Here is a 14079-nt window from a genome sequence, read left to right as displayed (position 1 = left end):
AATTTAGATTCATGGCCAAAATAGCTTTAATAAAAGGTTCAATGACTACGATATATATCATCAAATTAGGGTGTCAATGGTTTTTGGGATTGTTTAAGCAATCCTAAATTTAATGTTTTATTTTAGCAATATTGCTTTATCGAAGAAAATTTTCCTTTAGAAAAAATTGACCTAACGGAATAAAAACCACATAGGTATGCCTTTCATGGAATGAAATTAATAATGCTCCTATTGCAGTATCTTTTAATAATTCAAAAAAAAACTCATTAAAAATTGGGAAGAAACAAATTGGAATGTGTCTATAGGTTTTCTATTACCTATTATGCCTAGTGGATGGAAAAATGTTGGTTGTAGTGAATGACTTTGGGTGAGTTAATTCTTAATGGCCCAGAGATTACATAACAATTAGGTGGGGTGATCAATATGACCAAATCACATGTTGTTTCTTCTGACTAGCTTATGGACCATATTAACAGGGTAGAGCAAATGCTATGAATAACTTTCTTGATGGGCACCAAAGGCATGGATGCATGGACCAAGCTAATCTGCACATTGATTTTGTGCACTGAATTACATCAACTTTATCAGTTTATTGATGAATTAGAACATAGGAACCGGACTTGACAACACTAGTATGAAAATTTCATCAAATTAAGGGAAAAATTGCAAGTGATCTTTTGCTAAATGCATGAAATGGATCACTAATTATCAGAGCTGATATAACAAAATTACTTTTTTTTTTTAATTCTGGTTGAACATTTCGAGTATGATTCAAGAAAACACAAAAAGGTACCAGGGAAAGCCAATTCACATCGTTTAGCACCAAGAATATTCTCCTATACATACTATGAACTAAAGTTCAAGGAGCTGGCAATTCTATAAATTGAGAGCATGACAGAATTCAATTCCAAAACTTAGTTATGTTTTTCCATTCAAGAATAGTACAATATAGTATCCATTATCTCTCTTATTCCTTTTGTTCTATTTCTTATCTCCCTAATAAAATGGTTCACTTTTTCATCAAAACGCCAAAAGAATCTGCCACCGTCTCCATCAATGCTCCCTATTGTTGGAGATCTTCATCAACTTGGCTTGCTTCCTCACCGATCCATGCAATCTCTATCAAAGAAATATGGTCCAGTGATGCTGCTTCATTTTGGCAACAAGCCAATATAGGCTCGTGGCCTCCTCAGCCAGTGCAGCTTCAGAAAGCATGAAAGACCATGATCAAGTTTTTTCAAACAGGCCAAGACTAAGTATAGCTCGTAGACTCTTCTATGGCTCCAAGGATGTAGCATTTTCTCCTTATGGAGAGTATTGGAGGCAACTTAGAAGCATTCTTGTGCATCAACTTTTAAGTAACAAAATGGTTCAATCATTTCGACGTATTCGAGAAGAAGAGACTTCACATGTGATTGGAAAGATCAAGTAAGAATGCTTATCTTCTTCATCAAATTGCCTGATAAACTTGAGTGACTTATTCGCAACTCTTACGAATGAGTAGTTTGTAGGGTTGCCCTGGGGACGAAGTACGGTGATGGAGAACATGGGAGGAAAGCTAAGGATACTTCAGCAGAATTCATTCAGATATTAGGGGTATACAAGGGATTATGTTCCTTGGCTTGCATGGCTGAATCGTTTCAATGGTTTGGATGCTAGAGTGAAAAGAGTGGTTAAACAGATTGATCAATTCATAGAGGGAGTAATTGAAGAGCACAGGAACAAGGCTGCTGCTGATACTACTGAGACAACCTGCTCAGACTCTCTGGACATTTTGCTTCAGATACTGAGGGAAAAGTTGTTTGCTATTGAGCATGATTCTATCAAAGCTGTCATTTTGGTAAGACTCTCTGGCCAGGACTTGGTTTCTGTGCAATTGGCAGAACAGCTTATCGCCTGGACAGGGTCGACTTGATGGGGCCTAGATCTTGATTGTCTATTTTTTTTCCCAAAATTTGAAATGAACTGCATAGATCAGACTGAATTGATGTGACCAATCTAGATTACAAACTGGACCGTTTAATAACCAGTGGCAATTACAGAAGCCCTTGATCTCCATGGTTGTTTCTCACTGTCCAATTTTTTCTTAGATTTACTTTCAAAAGAGTAATATTTTTCTTTCAACCTAGGAATTGTTGATTGAAAAGAACACATTGCTAATTAATTAAGCATTAGATTAGCTGATGGTTTGGTATGATAATTTCAATTTTTTTCATATGCTTGTTATGATAAATTAGCATAATATAACTCTAATTAAAGAGATGATCTGTAATAAGGCCATTAATATTCTGAATATTGTGACTTAAATCACTTATGTCTCCTTGATTAGGACATGTTTGAAGGTGGAACTGACACAACACATACAAATATGGAGTGGGCAATGGCTGAACTTCTGAGGCATCCCAAAATCTTGAAGCAGTTGCAGAATGAGTTGAGACAGAAAGCAAATGGAAAATCAGAAATCACTGAAGATGATTTAGACAAAATGCAATGCCTAAAAGCAGTGATAAAGGACGTTCTAAGACTTCATGCACCTGTTCCGTTACTACTTGCCAGAGAATCAACTCAAGATGTCAAAGTAATGGGGTATGATAGTTCAGCAGGCACACAAGTACTCGTGAATGCTTGGCAATTGGAAGAGATTCAAACGTTTTGGGATAATCCTGAGGGATTTCAGCCAGAGAGATTCTTGAATAGTGATGTCGATTTTCGAGGTTTTAACTTTGAATTGATTCCATTTGGTGCTGGCAGAAGGGGTTGCCCAGTTATCAGTTTTTGCTTTGGCTATCAATGAGCCTGCATTAGCAACATTAGTGCACAAGTTTGATTTTGAATTGCCTGATGGAGCTAAACCTGAGGAATTGGACATGTGTGAAGTCAATGGTATCACTGTTCATCAAAAACTTCCACTGCTGGTTGTTCTGATTTTAAACCCTGATTAGTATTGCCAATCTTAATTGGCTTGGTAAAAAGGGTTCTTCTAACTTCTGTTCTTGTCCTAAGGGGGCACAATCAAATGGTGGGCCTATAGTTATTTTGGCAGAAAAGGTTTAAAATTTTGTATGTTACACCATAGACAATTTAGTAGATCAATGATAATGTATGAACTTTATAGGAGAATTACCATGTGTGCTAAGAGTTCAAAGTAGAAAAAATGTACTAGTAAAAATGTAACTCTCTAGGTAAGTTGGCTTGGCCTTGGAAATTGGAAGTTCCTTTGCACAATTTTTCTTAATCTCTCTCTATGTGGGATGGGTGATGTACTAAGTAAGCTTGCAGCCTTGCATACATGTTAAATAACATTTCCATAGTCTTACACCTTAATATGAACTGCGTTTTAATCCTGGGGTTAAAAGCAACTATTATTTCCTTCAACTTTAAAATTTTGAATCTTGTAGCTTCAAAAGGAAAATTGCTAAACTAGGGCCTCACATATAAGCTTCGTACCACCTTTGAGCGATGCAATTTGTTCTTTTTTCTTCAAAAAAATTTTTTTTTATAGATGAGTAGAATTTAAAAAGCAAAGAGAGTAGGGAGGTTTGAAACTAGCACGATGCAATTTGGTCTTTATTTAAAAAAAAAAAATTTATAGATGGGTAGAATTTAAGAGGTAGGGAAAGAGAGAGAAGATTTGAAACTAATACCTTTTAAGTCATGAGAACTCAATTTTAGTCACCATACCAAGACCTTCTCATCACATTTTAGTCTCTCATATATGAGGTTTTTTACATTTTAAGTTCCTTATTTTAAAATAGGGATTTTGTCCCTAATATATCCAAAATACATCATTTTCTTCCCAAGATTAAAATTCATACATCTTCACCTGAAATGACAAAAACATATGTGCCAAAATGTTGTGATTGTATACACAAAATCATAAAATACTTGTACAAACACTTGTAGTTGGAGGATGGTGATGGCTTTCTCCGCCCTGTAAGTATGCACTTGTCTAGGTCTAACTAACTTTTCACTGCACATATATATGTAGATGTGGTTTGAATTCTTGACTGCCAGTTTGCTGTATTTGTATAGGAACCTATTGTGACATATTGGTCAAGTACAAATATGATCTTTCAAGACATTTTGGTGAAGCTACTACCTTACCTTGCTTAACAAGATTGAAATGCAGCTCAGCTATTCACAACTCATCTGCTGCTTTTCACTGCTTTCCCTCTTTATCTGTCTTATTCTTGTTATCATTAGTAGAGTTATATATCTATGCTTGTTGCCCTTTTATTTGTAGCAGTCCTTGAGCAAACAAGACATCAGTAGTGCCTACTGATATCATCAGTGGCATGGGGAGACAAATTAATATAGGAGCAAAAGGAAATCTACTGGCTGATATCGACATTCAAGCATTGCTAATTCTTCAGTTGGGGAGAGTTTGGCCATCAATGGCTATTACAGTTCAAATGGAAGTGGCAAAAGCCATGGAAATTCTTAGAATGAATTAAAGACGTCTAGAAACGTCACAATAGCATGTCTTCATATGTTTTTCAACTTTTTATGGACTAAAGCACCTTATGTCATATGTAGCTGATAGGTTATAATTTGTTACTAAATTTATAATTATTTTTCCCTTGATTTTTGCTAAATATCTTTTTATTTGATAGATTCTATTTATATTTGGTATTTTGTGCTTATTTCAGGAGCGGGAATCAAAAGTGTTTAAATGAAGATTTTTTAGTGAAAAACATCTGATGGTTGCACGGGGGCGCGCCTAAGTTCACTGCTCAAAGCCGAAAAGTCGGGATTGATATTGAGCAATCTCCAAATCTGAATCAATTTCCTAATTTGATAGCTATCAGGACCTTTTTGATTTCGCAGGATCATTCTCAAGTGATTGGGAGAGTTTTTAGGAAATTAAATTGTGATAGGAATCTTTTTAGGAATTGGATTGGTATTAGATTACCAATCAATTACGAGAAAAGAGGAGAAAAGAAGGCCGGATCCCGCGTGATTAAGAGTTCAGCCAGCAACAAAATTGGGAGGTACTTAGGTCTTTGTACTTTTTTCTTTTTAGCCGACTTTGGGAGAGAAACAATGGGGAAGCTTAAAACAGATTTTTACATGGCTTGTTCTCCATTAATGGAGAACTAACTTCGTATTTCTAGTCAAGGACAATTGAAGATTTGGTTCAACAATAACTGTGAGATCTAAATTATTTTAATTGCTTCCTTCATTTATTGGTATTTGTATGTTTTCTGCTTTTAATGGTTATGGCTATTGTGTATGATTGAATAGTTGCATAATATTTAATTATCCATGTTGTCTATTTGTTAATTGGGGGTATATAGTTGAATCCGTAATTGTTTGATTACCTCTGTCTCGGTAGCAATTGACATAATTGGGTTTATGTCAGGGAAACATACGATCTAATTTAAACAAACCCTCGTAGCGTGTTTGTTAATTAGGATTGGACTTTTCTAAATCTTAATGCAATTTAGAAATTAAATTCTACGGTCGTACCTAGGGTTATTTCCGAGTTAGAGAAATAGTTAATGGTTTACCTTAACTATTGAGAAATTAAGGAAAGACTGGTTGTTTATCGCGTGTATGACAACTATAACCAATCTATTGATGAATGTTGGAATTATATTTGAATCGATGATCAGTTGCATGAACCATTTCTGAAGTGGCTAGAGTTTCCCCATTTATTTCTGTCAATTAATTATTTTTTGCATTTGATTTATTTAGTTCGTTAGCATTTAATCCTAAAACCCCCCACTTTTGAAATTTTTCAACAGAAAAAAGCATCAACATAGGGAGCTAGCACACAAGAATCCTAAAGCCTACAAACCTTTTTGTCACTCAAAAAAGATTGGGAAAATGGCCAATTTAGTCCCTATACTTTTTTTACTGTCAATTTAGTCCTTACATAATTTTTTTGGCCAATTTAATCCCTATACTTATTTATTGGTTCCAATTGAGGAACTCCGCGGCGGCGCCACCTTGTAATTCCGATCAAATGTCTAATTGAGCATTTAAGCAAGGGTATTTCGGATACTTCACTGCTGGAACTCCTTTTCAGAAGTAAAAATCAAAACCAAAAGTGACCAGCACACTTTTATCACCACTCAGAAAAACTCACCTGAAACCTCAACTTTTTCTTGCAAAAACCGACTGAAATTGACTAAAATCTTGCAAGAAATTTTCTGTTGGTTACTGACATGTATCTATTTCACAATATTGCATCAATAATGCAGTGTTCAACTTTACAACTGGAGTTCATGATGTTGATGTGGTGACATCAAAGTCAGCCTATGATTCCTGCAACACCTCTGCCACCGGAACCACAATGAACACTGGTCCAACCAGAATTACCCTGACCACCCCAGGTCAACATTTCTACATATGCACCTTCCCTCAACACTGCTTACTCGGCCAAAAGCTAGCCATCAACGTCACCGGAACTGCTGCCACTCCATCACCAACTTCGGCCCCCACCAGGCCTCCATCCGGCCCTGCCTCTGCTCCTGCTCCTTCATCGATCGGCGCAACTCCACCTTCCAGCTCTTCCACCCCACCACCCTTTAGCTCTCCTAGCACGTCACCTTCGGGCTCTACCACTCCATCTCCGTCTGGTTCTCCAGCTGGTGTCTCAGCTCCTCCTCCACCAAACTTTGCTCCATCTTTTGCGGTAGTTCTTGTCAATTGCCTTGGCTTTCTTGTATTAGATTTAGCTAGCGACCATTGACGACTTTTATTGTTTGCTATTATTTTATTTTTGTTACCATTTTCGCATTACTGCTATTGTTATTCCATATTTTTCAGTCATCTGTTCGGTATTATTCCATTAGATTGATTGTCATATTTCAATTTTTCAGCCATTGATTTGATTGATAAATTGAGTAATTGAGAGAAAAGGTTCGTGCGTTTGACTATTTGTCTAGCTTGTGCCAAAATTTCCAAATGCAAGGGGAAAAACAGACAATCTTGACCACCCGCATCCGTTGAAATCGACTGAAATCTTGCAAGAAAAAGTTGAGGTTTCAGGTGGATTTTTCTGAGTGGTGATAAAAGTGTGCCGGTCACTTTTGGTTTTGATTTTTACTTCTGAAAAGGAGCCTCAGCAGTGAAGTACCCGAAATACCCTTGCTTAAGTGTTCAATTAGACGTTTGATCGGAATCACAAGGTGGCACCGCCGCGGAATTCCTCAATTGGAACCGATAAATAAGTATAGGGATTAAATTGGTAAAAAAAAAATTATGTAAGGACTAAATTGACAGTAAAAAAAAGTATAGGGACTAAATTGGCCATTTTTCCAAAAAGATTTCTTAATTTGAGACAGAATAAAGGATATTGTAGCTGATACTCCTGATTTTTGCTTAAACAATACTGCCCTAAAAAAATAAAAATAAGAATTCATGCTTGTGAGCGGTGGATTTCGTCAACTATTAATTTCTACTGGGAAATGGAATCCGCACTCTAATATGTACTCATCCGACGACTAGAAGTCAACTCATCCGATGACTAGAAGTCAATCTGCCAGCTGCGGTCAAAGTGGTGTTTCTTTCGCTCACCTTCCGCCACAAGTTTGATAGGACATGGGGCCTCCCCGTTCCCATCGTGTCTAGCTAGTTGCGTGAATTGTTAGAATTTATAAATTGATACTACAAGTTTTTTGATAATACGAAGGGCTTGTTTGGAAGTGAAGTTTTTGGCTAAGTTTTTTAGCTACTAGTTTTTTAATAACTTTTGCTACAGGAACCCCAAAAACTTATCAAAGTTTTTTACTTACACACTTCAAAATAATACACAAAAAACTTTCCTTTCAACTTTTCTTCTTTTTCCTCCCCCACCCAACCGGCCACCACCTCCACCACCGCTTCTGGTGCCGGTAACTATTCCGGCCAACTTTTGCGGCCTTCCTTTTTTTTTTTCTTTCCCTCCCCTCCCCCTTTGACCGATATGTTGGTTTCCAAAATCTCTTTTTTCTTTTTTTTCTTTCTCCCTTCCCCCTCCTTTTTTTCCCTTTACCTTTCCCCGCTACCTTCCCTCTCCTGCAGCTTGGGGAGAAGGAAAATTGCAAAAAAAAAAAAAAATACACTCAGCTGTTGCTGCTTATTCTGCCGGCAAGATAAGGAGAGGAGAGCGAGATGGAACATTGGGAAAAAAAATCATTTCTGTTGCTGCAAAACTCAGGTGGCGGCAGAGGGAGAGGTGGCGGGGTAGCTTTTGCAGGGGTGGGGGAAGGGGTAACGGGGCAGAGGGCGTAGGCACAGAGGGGGGTGGCGGGGCAGAGGGGAGGAGAATGGGAAAGGGTGGAGAGGGGTGGCGAGAGGTGGCATTGGTGGAGTTGCTGCTGGGGGTGGTGGAGGTAATAGGGAAGGGGAAGGGGAAGGGGGAAGGAAGAAGAAGAAGAAAAAGAGAGGAAAGAAAAGAAAAAGGAAAGAAAAAAAAGAAAAAGAAAAAGAAAGAGAAAGAAAAAAAGAAAGAAAGAAAAAAAAAGAAAAAAAAATTTTTCACCCTACAAAACCTTCTGCAAAATTTTTCACCTTACAAAAACTTCTACAAAATTTTTTCAAAAACTTCTACAGTGCACTACTGTAAAGTTTGAGACAAACTCCCAAAAAACTTAGATTCCAAACAGTTGATGTAAACCTCACGATTACACCAATAATATATCAGTTTGTATAAAAATTGTGTTAGTTTATCCAATTGGACAGAACTCAATTATGGAAGGGCTTCGGATTCTTACAATTTTAGGAATAGTTTCATAAATCTCTCTTGAAATTTCTAACAATTTAGCCACCTTTCTTGACTTGAAATTTAAAAAATTACACCGACCTTTGTCGGTGTTATAAAAATTTTGTTATAGTCTTGACAATTTACAAATTCTAAGTGAAAAGGCGGGTGTAAAGGAAAAAGAAAACCACATCTCAAAAATATTTCTTTATCCAAAAGCTTTAACCCCATCTCAACTAGTAATGCATTTGTATTCAATTCTTAAGTCATTTAAATGGATTTTCTGCTTAGTTTTATAAATAGCTGATTAGTAGGGATGCACTTATTAAAAATAATTTCTTCATAATTTATTAGCAAAAAAAAAAAAAGGCAAAAGAAGTCCAAACATTAAAAATAATGCCTTGAAACATGACCTAAATTTTGCTGCAAAGAAGAGCTGCCTTAAAATTTTTTACTTAATAAGTAATGCTGATATTTGATTTCTTTTGTCATTTAATTTGTTTGTCAAATCAAATTGGGGCAGTACAGGATATTCATTAGACTTTTTTGTGCTGACGTCACCATTTGTTACTAAAACATACTTTTTGGGGGGAGGCTTCTATAATTTTTCAAATTTGAAGGGAGGTATGAAATTATCCCTAAAATTTAATGTAGCTTCAGGCGGATGTGTTGTCCTCTTCCATTTCGTACCCACATGAGAAAAAGTTAGCTAAAGACTATAAGGCTTCCCATTCCGTGGACTTCACAGTACAGATTGGAGAAACCATCTTCATGAAACTCATCAATTTCCACCAAAACTCAATGGAAATCCTTCATCCTCCAAAAACAATTTATGTCCTCTTCAATTTGTGCTGCTATCTTTTGTTGTTCAACGGAATCAACACCTCCGCTTACAGCGTACCTGATCGCTACTTCATCAACTGTGGCTCAAGTGGCAGCACAACCGTCTACGGGCGGAACTTCGTTGGCGACGCTAATCCCGATTCTTTCACCTTGTCCTCAAGCCACAGCAACATAGCCAAAGAAGACCAATCATCGGATTCAGCAGCTTCTCCACTCTATCAAACTGCAAGAATTTTCAGACAAAAATCTTCATATGATCTTGACCTTGTCCAGAATGGCATTTACGTGGTACGTTTTCACTTCTATGCTTTCACTTCTCCAGATAATCTTGCTAATGCCAGATTCGACGTGTCAACTTCCAAGTTTTCACTCCTATCCAGCTTCAGCATCCAAAATAGTAGCACCAGTAAGTCACCTGTGATTAAAGAGTTCTTGATCCGTATCGATGTGGGGAACTTCCAAATTTACTTCACGCCTTCCGGGTCATCTTCTTTTGCCTTTGTTAATGCTATAGAAGCATTTCTTGCTCCTGATAACTTCATTCAGGATTCTCGTTTTTACATAACTCCTGCTGGAAGAAAAGGAGATTACAATGGTTTGTTGTCCAATGCTTTACAAGTAGTTCACAGGATTAACGTTGGTGGACCGACTGTAACACCGTACAATGATACTTTGGGGAGAAATTGGATACCTGATGATGATTATTTGGTCTTATTGAATGCAGCCAAGAAAACTCCACTTCGTAGTGCATCGCCTAATTACCAGCCCGGATTTGCAACAAAGTTTGATGCTCCTGACCCTGTTTATAACACTGCCAAAAAGCTGAACATCACTCCTAGTCAGCAAGGTATCATTCTCCCGAAAGAAAATTTTAATGTTTCTTGGAGATTCAATGTAAATGGAAATGCCAAATTTCTAGTCCGGGTGCATTTTTGTGACGTAATTAGTCAAGCTGGTAGCGAGATATTGAAATTCAATCTCTATATTTATAGTAACTTCAGCCAAAAAATTGATCCATAAGAATCAACTACCGCAGCCATGACGGCAGTTCCTTTTTACATTGATTTTGTGGTGGATTCAGATGATTCTGGTTTTATAAATGTAAGTATTGGCCCACAGCAAGATTCTAATAATCAACACCCCTTTCTGAGCGGGGTAGAGATTATGCAGTTGGTTAACGTTTCAGGTCCAATTCCAAATGGAAGTGAATCAGGAAACAAGCATTCGCCCGCGATTGTTGGTCCAGTTGCTGGAGGTGTGGTTCCCATCATCACTACAGTAGTATTGTTCTGGTTTAGTTTGAAGTTGAGGAAAGGAAAACCTGTCGATGCTCTTGACTGGCAATTAATGGATCTGAATGCAGGAAGTTCATATAGCAAGAGCACGGACAGAAATACCAATGGTTCCCCTCTTCCGGATTTAAATCTTGCCTGAAGAGGCCTTTTGGTGAAATTTTGTACGCCACAAAGAACTTTCATGAGAAACTGATTGTCGGTGAAGGGGGTTTTGGCAAAGTCTACAGAGGTACTCTGAGGGATCGAACGGTGAACCGGCCATGGCACCGGTCCGGTTCAATGCCATAGTTGACTTTATCAAAAAATCGGTTAAGAATCGGTCGAACCGTAAAAATCGCTATTGAACCGGTTTTCAACCTTCCTTTTTTTTTTTTTTTTTTTTTTTTGCAAAATGCAACTATCAAGATTCAAACTCAAGACCTTTGTAATAGAAGACCAATGTATTAATCGTTGTACTATCACATCTTATTAGTTTTTTTTTGATAACTTATTTATATAAAACAAACACTCATATTTCTTTTTTCCATTTTTCTTATAAAATCTCATCCTCTCATAGTTTTTTTTTTTAATTTTCAACTCTCTCTCTCTCTCTCTATTCTCTTTTCTTTTGTCACTCCCTTTTTAATCAAACCTCTTTATTTTTAATTTATTGATGTTTTCTCCCATCTTTTAATTTTGTTTTTGTCCATTAAATTGAAAAAAGTTAAAAAAATAATTTTTTAACCCAAATTATTTAATGCCACAACCAGTCACTTTTATCTCATTTTTTGTTTCTTATCAAATTTACATTTCTATTTTCGATTTTCTTGACTTCCTTCGAACTCCAAACTTTCTTTTTTAAATTGCAATCTCTAAATCCCAAAACGTAAATTAAAATTTATGTTCACAATATCTAAATTCTCATAGACGTGAATTTTGTATAATTTCAAAATATTGTGATATTTTTGGGTTGGATTTAGATATAATTGAAATTGAGATGAAATTTATTTGTTTTAACTTATAATTTAAAAAATTTATTTTTAAAAATCCAAGTTATTAAAAAATAGTAAACTTTTCGTCATATAAAGTATTAAATTAGTGCATTACATGTCTTATTTTGTATATATATATATATTTATATAAATTATTTTTAAAAAAATTCATTGAACTGAGGTTGAACTGGTCCGACCGGTTGAATTTCGACCCTTTCACTTCATCGGTTCAATTAATGGTCCGATTTTTAAAACATTGGATGGGACAAAAGTTGCTGTTAAAAGAAGTGAACCAGGATGAACGCAGGGCCTTCTAGAATTCCAAACTGAGATAATGGTCTTGGCCAAAATTCACCACCGCCATCTGGTTTCTTTGATTGGATACTGCGATGAAAGATCAGAGATGGTACTAGTTTTTGAGTAACATGGAGAAGGGGACTCTGAGAGACCATCTGTGCACTCCTAGGGAAGAATTCGGGAAATCAACTTCAATATCTGGATTATCTTGGAATAGAAGGTTTCAATTGTGCATTGATGCAGCAAAAGGTCTACACTACCTTCATACAGGTCTAGGTGGTTCAATTATTCACAGGGATGTGAAGTCAACAAATATTCTGCTAGATGAGCATTATGTGGCTAAAGTTGCCGATTTTGGTATTTCAAGATTAGGTCCTCTTGATCAAACCCATGTTAGTACAGAGGTGAAAGGCAGCTTTGGTTATCTTGACCCTGAGTACTTTAGATGCCTTCAATTAACTCAAAAATCTGATGTGTACTCTTTTGGAGTTGTACTTCTTGAAGTGCTTTGTGCAAGGCCAGCCATTGACAACTCGCTTCCCAGGCAGCAAGTAAACCTGGCTAACTGGGGAATGTCTTGTCTAATAGAAGGAGAACTCCACAAAATCATTGATCCTTTACTTGTTGGTAAGATTAACTCGAATTCATTGAGCAAATATGGGGAAACTGTTGAGAAGTGTTTAAAAGAATGTGGAGTTGATAGGCCTAATATGGTTGATGTGTTGTGGGATCTTGAGTATGCATTGTAGCTTCAGCACACTGCAATCCCGGAACAATTGCATGAGGGCAGCAACATGGATGTTTCCTACAACTTGACATTGCCAGTAATTCGCAGCTTGCCTTCTCACAGCATTGCTCTGAGTGAAGATGAAATTGGCTCAGATGCTAATATTGAGAGAAGTAGCACAAATCCTAGTGAGATGTTCTCTTAGCTAAGGATGGAGGATGCTTGATGATGTACAAGTGATTACATTCTAGCTTTCAGAACTGAAGTTCCATTGCAGTCTCTCAAGACAAGTAGTCAATAAAACAATAGCTTGTAAAATTACTCAGCATTGCTCTTCTTACCTTGTTGTAACCATGGAGATCCATTGCCTGTTTGAGAAATGTTTTGAATCTTTCGCGTAGTGCATTAGTAAGTTGTTCAATTTTTAAGGAATGCAAGCTGAGCTACTACCAAAAACTTATTAAGTTTAGCAATTTTTAGGAAGGGAACGAGATTCCTCATATTGGTGTTGCTATCTCTTTAACAGCTTTGTCTAGAAAGCTAGAAACTTGAATCCGACATTAATGAGTGGTACCTCATTTTTAAGATTAGTATTTATTCATATATCAGCTATCTAGTAATTGAAGTGAATTACTTCAAACTTAATTGGTATGAGTGTTTGAAATGATGTATATATATTAGGCTAAATGTACATATTGTTCAGTATGCCTTATGTAGTGCAAAAAAAAAATGATTACAAGATGTCTTAGAAGTGTGCCTATGCATCATTTTGGATAACTATTATTTTTTGTGAATAATCAGTGACCATGGAGAAATATTTTCATACAGTTGTAAATTAGTAATTGATTAATAGAATACCCTTGTTCAAGAAAGATGTGAAGGTTTGACAATAAAGAAAAAAATAAAAGTAAGTGCATGCATCAAACATTAATAGTAGTTGTTATCTTACCTGTTTGAAAGTTGGACCCTATTTGTACAATAGTAGTATAGAAATTGAAGTGGATTGCTTCAAAGTTGATTGGTATTGATTGAAATTTTAATTTCTATGTGTTAGATTGAATATACATATTGTTCAATGTGCTTTACTTGTAGATAGCCTTTATTTTGTCAATGTTTTTATGTTGCGTCAGTGTGCCTTACTACCTTTTGAAATTATAGTGCATTGGCAACTAAAATCTTACCCAATAGACATAATCTAAACCAAACGAAGCTATTGGATGAAAATACAGACTCTCTCTCTTTGAGAGACTCTCTTTC

General features: G+C 36.4%; 1 pseudogene; it reads left to right on the top strand.

Moving 5' to 3' along the window:
* Positions 1 to 1213: 1213 nt before the first annotated feature.
* On the top strand, positions 1214 to 13322 carry LOC140010572 (probable receptor-like protein kinase At5g24010; annotated as a pseudogene).
* The last annotated feature ends 757 nt before the right edge of the window (positions 13323 to 14079 follow it).

This window comes from Coffea arabica, chromosome 7c (genome assembly GCF_036785885.1).
Source record: "Coffea arabica cultivar ET-39 chromosome 7c, Coffea Arabica ET-39 HiFi, whole genome shotgun sequence".
NCBI lineage: Eukaryota > Viridiplantae > Streptophyta > Magnoliopsida > Gentianales > Rubiaceae > Coffea > Coffea arabica.
Note: the sequence above shows the minus strand (reverse complement) of the source record. Positions and strands in the feature narration are given on the sequence as shown.